Genomic DNA, 9,356 nt, shown 5'->3' on the forward strand with positions numbered 1-9,356 from the left:
CCTGTCCGCGCATTCCGGCGGCAGAAACGGAATGTCTGGGGCAGGCCGGCGGCGGCGCGGTGCCCGAAGTCCGGCCCGCGGAGGCCCCCGCCGGGCCTCGTCTGGGTGGGCAAGGCCGGGCGCCTCCTGGCCGCGCTCCGCCTCTCCGGAGACTTGCGCTCAGGCCTGCGAACCCCCCGGCCCAGTCCGCCCGCCCTGCGCTCTCTTGCCGCCCCAGCAGCCCTGACCCCCGGCCCCAGCCGAGGGGACTCCGGGCTCTGTCTTCCCGCTCCCGCCGGCGGTGCCTGCGGCGAGGTTTCATCTCGCTCCTCACACTGCATTCCTTTCCCCAGCCAAGTCACCCAAATTTTGCTGCGGGCTCTCAGTAAAAGAAAAAAAAAAAAAAGCCTCACAGATTCTAGCAGCATGAATAGGAACGCTTTCATCCGAGCTTCAAACATCCGTAAACATTTGAACTTATATTACCAGGAATAGAAAGGCAAACATACATTCCCCAGAGAACCCCCTGGCAGCTGGGAGGCCAGCCTGTACCAACAGAGGCTTCGAAGGCGCTCCCGAGACCCCATTTCCTCTCCGGAAGAGGGATGGTGGCAGCAAGGGGGTTGGGGCCCCCGAGGGGACCCTCGGAGAACTGTCTACTGGGAGAAAAGCATAAATGGTCTCAGGGAACATGGTGAATTTAGGAAAAACAGAATGTCTCCGCCTGAGGAAAGCAGGAAGGCTTCTAAAAACAGGTGAGGTTTGAGCTGGGTCCTAAAACCTGACAACGAAGGCGAGTTCCAACAGATCCAACCTGGTCTCCCTGCTTCCAGACTATGAGTCCTCTAAAATCCACACTCCACGCAGTAACCTTAAAAATCACTTCCTTGCAACTTTGCTTCCAGTAAAATCCAAATACCTTTTCAGGGCCAACAAGGCTCCTGGAGATTCAATCCCACCTCCCCCTGCAGCACTGACCAACATCCAGACCTGTATTCCAGCTCTCCATGCCTCAACCAGGCCAACCTTGCCTTCTCCGCGGCCTGGAGGACACGGAGCTTGTCATCAGGTTAATGTCTTCCTCAGAGCAGCCTTCCATGAGGCCAGACCTTAAGCAGTTTTTCAAGCTTATTTTTACCACGACCCATGATAACAACTACATTTTACATTATGAGCCAGCAGCTACATAAATAGGTAACACATATATCCACAAAACAATACTAACACTTAACCACTTTTGATGCTGTTCTATTCACCTCCATTCAGTTGTTTCATTTGTCTTTAATGTGATCACGAGCACGTGAGTTTGTGGTTCACTAATGTTTCCCAGTTAGCAGTTTAAAAAATTGTGTTTTAAATAGATTCTTTCCTACTGTCTCTGCCTTCTGATCTATCATAGCATCCTGTGTGTTTCATTTGGGGGACTTCCTTAGCTTGTAATTATTCCATTTATATTCCATTTATTTATGTTTATATCCCTCCCACCAGACTGTAGGCTCCAGAAGGGCAGAGCTAGTGCCTGCGCTGCATGCCTCCGTACGCATGCAGGTCTGCAATTGGGCTGAAAACTTAGGGAAGGGAAGATCATAGAACAGGGCTGAAAATTTAGGAAAGGGAAGATCATAGAACAGGACTGAGATTTAGCTCTGTCTTGGCAGGATAGTAAGAGGCACAAGAGACTGTGAGAAAAGAAACTACCTGTCATCACTTTTTCCAAGAGCCCAAGGATGCTGAGGAAATGGTTTTGCTCAGTTTCACTTCACTGCCTGACAACAGATGGCTCTAGGCTGGGCACTGGCTCCAGAGACAGTCCTTTCCATTGGCCTCCTCTAGCGGGGAGTAGGTCCTTCTCTACCACCAGGCTCCTTCTCTGAAGAAATTCTGGGGTACAAGCAACAGAAAGTGTAATAGTCTGTTTCAGCACATTTCCATGTAGGCGTATGTGAAGATTAAGACTATTTGTTTAGGCTAAGGAAATAATTGTGGGCAGTTTTCCCTAAAAATTGATTATACTACTACTACTTTGTTTTTATAATTCTAAAAAAAAAAAAAAAAAAAAAAGAATGTCTTTACTGGTCAGCTCTGGCTACGTTGGGCTATGGTAATGATGATCCTAAAATCTCAGGGACTCCTAACAAGAAAAATGTATTTCTTGCTCTGTTATGTGTCCTTCCTAGGGTGGCTGCAATTCTTCCCCACCTCATCTTCATTCTGGAACCTAGACAAGGGGCAGACCGAATCTCAGACATGGTGGTCTCGTGCCAAAGGAAGTAAATGAAAGATGAAAGAACCAGATGACAGAGCTTACCATTTCTGCAAGGAAGTGGCCTTCCTCAATCCCACTCACATGTGATTGGCCAAAGCAAGCCAGGTCCAAGGGTGGGGAGTAGAAGGCTTTTACAGCAAATTGCTGCAAACCATAATACAACCTAGCACAATTTATTTATACACCTTTTATAATGGGATGAATGGGTGCGCTCTGAGGTCTCCTCTCTAGATTCAGTAAGAATCTTTGGTCTCTGAATCCTGATCGGCTTTTTGTCAGAGGCCCCTCCCTCTGGGCCATCCAATTCGGACTTTTTTTTTTCTTTCCTTTTTTAGAATTTAAGTAATTGCTACCCTCAAGGTGGGGCTCAAAACCACAGCCCCGAGATCAAGAGCCATATGTTCCCCAGACTGAGCCAGCTAGGCGCCCTTAATCCTGACCACTAACAGCTTTCCAGCTGCACAGGTGGGAGAGCCTCAGTGGACTGATTTTTTTGTTCCTGCTGCTTGGCGTCCCGTGATAGAGGAGCTGCACTAGCCCTCAGTGCAGACCCACTGGGAAATGTCCCTGGAAGCCCCTTCCGGCCGGTAGTCAGCCCCCGGAGCCATGCCCACTCTTACCTCCTGGTTGTGGGGTGCTGCCCAGCTCCAAAAGTCTCCCGGGACACATGCAAGGCCATGCTGTCGGTTGGATTCCAAGAGCTATTTTCTCACATCCTGGGCTTACTGATTCATAACCAAAACACCTAATTGTGCTCATTTATAGAAACTCCCAGATTCAGTTCTGCCTCCACGTGCCGGAAACCTAAGGGGAGGAGGCCTATTGCGCAGATCTGAATGCCAAGGTTCTGCCACCTGACTCTGAGAATCACTCAGGGGGCTTATTACAGGCAGCTTCCTGATACTCGGGAATTAAAAGGCAGGTACCCAGACACTCTCATGCAGATGGTTCGGGATTGGGCCTAGGAACCTGCATTCAGCAATCTCTCTAGGCAGCTGACACTTGAGGGAATTTGCAATGTCTGGGTTCTGATGGTCTCAGCAATAGGCCCCGGGGCAGGATCCAATGCAAGGGCAGCTGCAAGGAAGTGGTCACCCAGCACAGAAGGCCTTTGAGGGACTGCCTGTGTGGTCAGAAGACAACTTGGGCCGGGGCGACTCTCTCTCCTCCGTCACACTTCTCAAGAGCAGTCACTAACACTCAGATCACCAAATCCAAAGGCTTCCTCAGAGAGTTAGGACAGCTCCCCTGTTGGAAGGGCTGGTGTCCTGATTCTACCCGAATTGTCTATTTCCTTTACACTCGTTTCCCTGCTTCCCATATTCCACACAGTCTAGAAACCCATAAGATTTTCTCTAGGTCAGCTTTTAAAAAATTGTAATAGATTTTTTTTTCTTAACCGTAAAAGTGTAATGTGGAGTTCAGAAAATGTAGACCAGCAAAAATAAGAAAATAAAGACCATCTGTAACGCTACCATCCAAAGATAAGCTATGTGGTATTATCTCTTTTTCTCTGCTTGTATCTATTAAAAATGAGATCACGGGGCGCCTGGGTGGCTCAGTGGTTAAAGCCTCTGCCTTCGGCTCAGGTCATGATCCCAGGGTCCTGGGATCGAGCCTCACATCGGGCTCTCTGCTCAGCAGGGAGCCTGCCTCCTCCTCCTCTCTCTCTGCCTGCCTCTGCCTACTTGTGATCTGTCAAATAAAAAAAATAAAATAAAAAAATTAAAAAATAAAAATGAGATCACACTGTATATTATGACCTTATTACTTGCTTTTTGTACTTAATGTATAGTGAACATTTTTTATATTCTTCTAATACATCATTTTTAATGGTTCTATTGTATTCCATCATATATTCTATTCATTGATGCAATTCTCCATTGTGGGACATTTAGTTTCTACTTGCTTTTTAATGATAAACTGTGCTTCAATGAATCTGCTTTTGTGAATCATTGTGAGCTGTTATTCTTTCTTGCTAGAAGTGGAGTGTCTCGGGGACTAGGCCTTCTTGAGCCCCTGTGTACCATCATATAAGAAATTCCACTGAGTGTGGTTTCAGCCGCCACCTCTCTAGTGCTAATTCCCAAGTCCGTCCATGTCTCTTGTCCGAGTCCCACTCCTGGGCAACACACTTACACTAATAACTCTGGCTGTTATACTCTCTATTCAAAGGTGACAAACCTCAGGCTCAACCATATCCAAGAATGAACTCAACATCTTCCTCTTCTTTTTTTTTTTTAAGATTTTATTTTTAAGTAATCTCTACAGCCAAAGAGGAACTCAAACTCACAACCCTGAGATGAAGGGTTGCACGCTCCACTGACTGAGCCAGCCAAGCGCCCCTCCACATCTTCCTCTGTAACGAACTCCCTTTCATGCATTTCTAGCGTTCTCCCAGCCACACAGGCAGGAATCTTGATGTCCTCTTTCCACTCTCGATCCCCTTGTATTAAGGTTATTAAGCCTTCTACTCGCATCTCCAATTCTGTCAAATCCTCAAAGTATATCTCAAATCTCTTCATTACAGGAAGTTTATCCTTATCTTTCCAGCTCCATGCAATCCCGGAAGGAGAAGGAGGGGAAGACAGAAGAACTATGTGAAGAAATAATGGCTGAAAAATATTTTAAACTTGAAACTGATCAACCCAATGAACCTCTAGCACGAGAAACACACACACAAAACCTTACAATGTTTGTGTCATTATACCTCAAAAAAAAAAAAAAAAAGGAACATATTAAAATATGTTGTCACAGAGCAGTGCAGTGACAGAGCAAAACTTTTCATCACTGAAAGTTTAAAAAAAAATGAATAAAGTCGATGATGATGGAAAATTTCTCAGTTGAAACAATGTGTACAAGAAGATGGTGGAACAACATCTTCAAAGTACTGAATAAAAACCAAAAAAACAAAACAAAACAAAAAACCCCCCAAACCCTGACTACCTAGAATTCTATACCCAGGGATGAACCATTTGATAACAAAGGTAAAATAAAGACACTGTCAGACATACAAAGGCCAAAGAATTCATCGGTAGCAAAACCACACTACAAAGAAAAAAAGAAAGTTAAAAGGAGTTCTCTGGCAGAAAAAAAATAATACCAAGTGGAAATGTGGATCTACAAAAAGAATAAAAAACACCAGAAATAGTAACTAAATAGATATATATGTAATTTTTAAAAATTAGCTTCCTCTTTAGAAGGTAATTAACTGTTTAAGGAAAATTAAGAGTATCAGAAAGTCAACACAAGAAGTAACCTAGTCAGCCATTCATTTGCAAACGAATTATTTATTGTCATTCTACTGGTAGGAAGGCAAAGGAATATAAATCAGGTTTCCTGGGGCGCCTGGGTGGCTCAGTGGGTTGAGCCGCTGCCTTCGGCTCAGGTCATGATCCCAGGTCCTGGGTTCGAGCCCCACATCGGGCTTTCTGCTCAGCAGGGAGCTTGCTTCCTCCTCTCTCTCTGCCTGCCTCTCTGCCTACTTGTGATTTCTCTCTGTCAAATGGATAAATAAAATCTTTAAAAAAAAAAATAAAAAAAATAAATCAGGTTTCCTGATGCTTGGTCCAGATTTTAAGCTACCTCACTGAATGACAGGTAAACACTCCTTTCTAACAGACCAGAAACCATTACTCTTTTTCTGGTTTCCAGGTCAAATACTCTTCTCCCTTTTCAGTCCTTCCTCTCCCCATTCCTTGCTCACACACCCTGCGATAATATTTACAGTGGTTGGTAGTTGCCAACTCTCCCATGTCTATTACCTCACTTGATCCTAAAAACAACTCCCAGATGTGTGTAGGTGAGGGGTTTGCATCTTCATGATTTCGCAAATGCAGAAACTCAATCTCAGACCGGAGTTAAACTCCCCAGCATGAGGGATTAATAGCGTGAAGTTAGGACTGAAATTTCCATCTTCTGACTCTAGACTGCGTGCTCATTCCCCACACTGCCTCTCTCATGGGCCTGAATTCCATGTTGTCTGGCACACGTCTTATTTCTAATTTATCTTCTCATACCCGAAGTCATGACTTTTATAGGAACAAAAAGCAACCCAGAAAAGCAAAGGTATTACTTGGCTTGGGCTTATTTGTAACATGTTCCTCCTTCTCTGAGAGTGAAAGTCCCGAAAATGGCACATTGGTCACCTGCTGCCAGGGACAGCGAAACAATTAGAATAAAGTTCACCATGACTGTGAACAAATTAGTCACAGGCTAGAAAACAGGGATTAGTCCATCACCAAACAAAGAGAAGAAAATGTGCAGTTTATCAATGGAAATTCTCTTGGTTTTGTACTGCAAGTACCTTTAAATGTAGACTGGTAGACCCAACATTTAGATCATATCCAATTCATATTGAAAATAGTCTATAAGCAAAAAAAAAAAAAAAAAGTCTATTAGCTGTGTAAAGTTTGTGGAGACAAAAAGTTTTTCATTCAGTAAACACTTACCACCCTTTTTTCCCTCCCAACTTTGTGTGGGCCACTGTGCCAAGTGTTGTAGATGGAAAAAAGAGTAAGGTCTCCTCTCTAAGTTGTTCACTAACAGAGACACAGACACAACAAAACATGAGCTGTAATGGAGGGATGTCCCAGGTGCTAGAGGGAGAGGAAAGGAAGCAGGCTGATTCAACAAATCATTCTTCAAATTCCTTGGTAGCCCATTTGCTAAACAAGAAAAGGAAAAAATGGCCAATTTAAAGAGTTTACCTAATTTACCAAAGCTTTCTAAGTAATATTTTAAAATCTCCCAACATATATAGATGTATTCTTTGAGGACATGCTGTCAGTCAGTCTGCAGTTGTGCTAAGCACTGTACACACTGCCTTCTCTTAGGAAGTCATATGGTGTTCACTAAAGCTCATGGAGGTTAATAAAGTTGGCCAGACTCACAGTAAATCAGTGGCAGAACTGAAGTTTAAAACCAAGCTTGTCTGAATCCAGTATCTAACAACTCCTCTATACAACTGCTTTATAAGACCCACTGATTTTTTGTATGTGCTAGGCACTGTTCTAGATTTTGCCCATGAATTATATCATTTATTATTACATTTACTGTGAGTTAGCGGTCTTTCTCTAGATCAGAAAACAGATTCAGAGAAGTTATTTGAGTCCTTTTAAGACTCATCCATTTGTAATTCTCCAGTAGGTTCCCCTTCTACTGAGACAATCATCATAATGACCTACAGTGGCCAATCCAATACCTCCCCAAGTTCATGGCCCACTGCCCTTGGCTCTCCTCTCTTTCCACTCCCCTCATTCAAGCTGGCTATTCTTTGAACACACCAAGTGCACTCCTGCAGGTCCCTCTGCCTAAGACCTTCTTCCTCCTTCAGGTTTCACTCACATGTCACCTATTCCAAGAGCGGCCTTTCCGGACAGCCTTTAAAATTTTACCCACCCATCCCCCTTTCTTGTCTCCTTTTCTCCATAGTGCTATCACTAATTTACTATGTTGTTTTAAATCATCTGTCTCTCCCCACTAAGAGGAGACTGGGTACCTTTGTGGTTTTTTGTTTTGTTTTTTAACTGTTTTGCCCATCACTATGTCTCTTGCACTTGGAACAAAGTACAGGCTCAAAATATAAATATGGGTTAAGCTTTTGCCCAGGATTAGTGGGTGGACTGGATACTGAACCCAATCAGATAATCCGTAAGACCATCCTCTTTCCATCACATCAAATGTACTAATGACGCCAGAGCAAAGGCATGCTCCAGAGAGCTCAATTCTGGAAACAAGGGCTTCACAGGGCTCAAGTCTTGTTTGATAGGCCTCAGAAACACCTGGAACTTTATGGAGCTTTTACAGCTAGCCACATTCCTGTAAGTAAATGCTGAGAAAGTGAAGCAAGAAGGCCAAAACCGGAGCACAGAGTGGACAAAAGCAGATGGAGATGAAAAAGCTACAAAAGGAAACTGAACAGATGACAAAGATTGGCAAAACTCAGTGAAAAGCTGTGAAAACCAAGAGGTTGTACAGGCAACAATGTTGGATGATAAAAGCCGAAAACAGGTTAGAAAGTGTTAACAGCGGGGTACCTGGGTGGCTTAGTTGAGCGTCTGGCTCTTGATTTCAGCTCAGGTTACGATCTCAGGGTCTTGAGATGAAGCCCCACACTGGGCTCTGCACTGAGCGGGGAGTCTGCTCGGGATTCTCTCTCCCCTTCTCCCTTTGCCTCTCCCCCAGCTTGCACTCTTGTCTGTTGACTAATAAATAAATCTTTAAAAAAAAAAAAAAACCAGCAAGCAAGACTAACAGGACTTTGTGATTTAGGAAGGCATCAGGATCTCATGAGACTTTTTTATGGGAATTTCAGAGGCAGTGCCAAACTCAGAAGTCAGAACGGTGAGATTTATGATCTCCTTACTAAAGCTGGAGTTGCTTCCTATTTTAAAAACAAAACCAAAAACTGAAACAAGATGGCATCGGGAGGGAGACAAACCCGTAAGAGACTCTTAATCTCATAAAACAGAGGAAAAAACAAACAAACAAACTGAGGGTTGCTGAAGGGGGCAGGATATGGAGAGGTTGGTTGGGTTATGAACATTGGGGAGGGTATGTGATATGGTGAGTGCTGTGAGATGTGTAAGACTGATGATTCACAGACCTGTACCCCTGGGGCAAATAGTACATTATATGTTAATAAAAATAATTAATTAAAACAAACAAGGGGCACCTGGGTGGCTCAGTGGGTTAAGCCTCTGCCTTCGGCTCAGGTCATGATCTGACCCCCACCCCCACCCTCTGCCTGCCTCTCTGCCTGCTTGTGATTTCTCTGTGTTAAATAAATAAATAAAACCTTAAAAACGTAATAAAAAAACCAAACATCTAAACATTTATCTTTCAGTGTTGTCTCCACCTGTATTTCAGAGTCAGAGAGACTAATCTACTAACATTTTTTCTCCAAAACTAGCTGAAGAATAAAAATTCTTTTTAAGGCAAACAATTTTGGCATATTGAGGATATTTAACTGTTATGTGACAACAAATTTCCCTTTACTGGAAACATGACCCCTTAACAATCGTGTTTTTCCCCTGCCTTAGGGAAAATGATTAGGTTTAACACATTTTGACTGTTCTCCATAAAGTCTAAGGCCTGTGTTATTTTCCAG

Source organism: Lutra lutra, chromosome 9, assembly GCF_902655055.1.
Source record: "Lutra lutra chromosome 9, mLutLut1.2, whole genome shotgun sequence".
In the NCBI taxonomy this organism is placed as follows: Eukaryota; Metazoa; Chordata; class Mammalia; order Carnivora; family Mustelidae; genus Lutra; species Lutra lutra.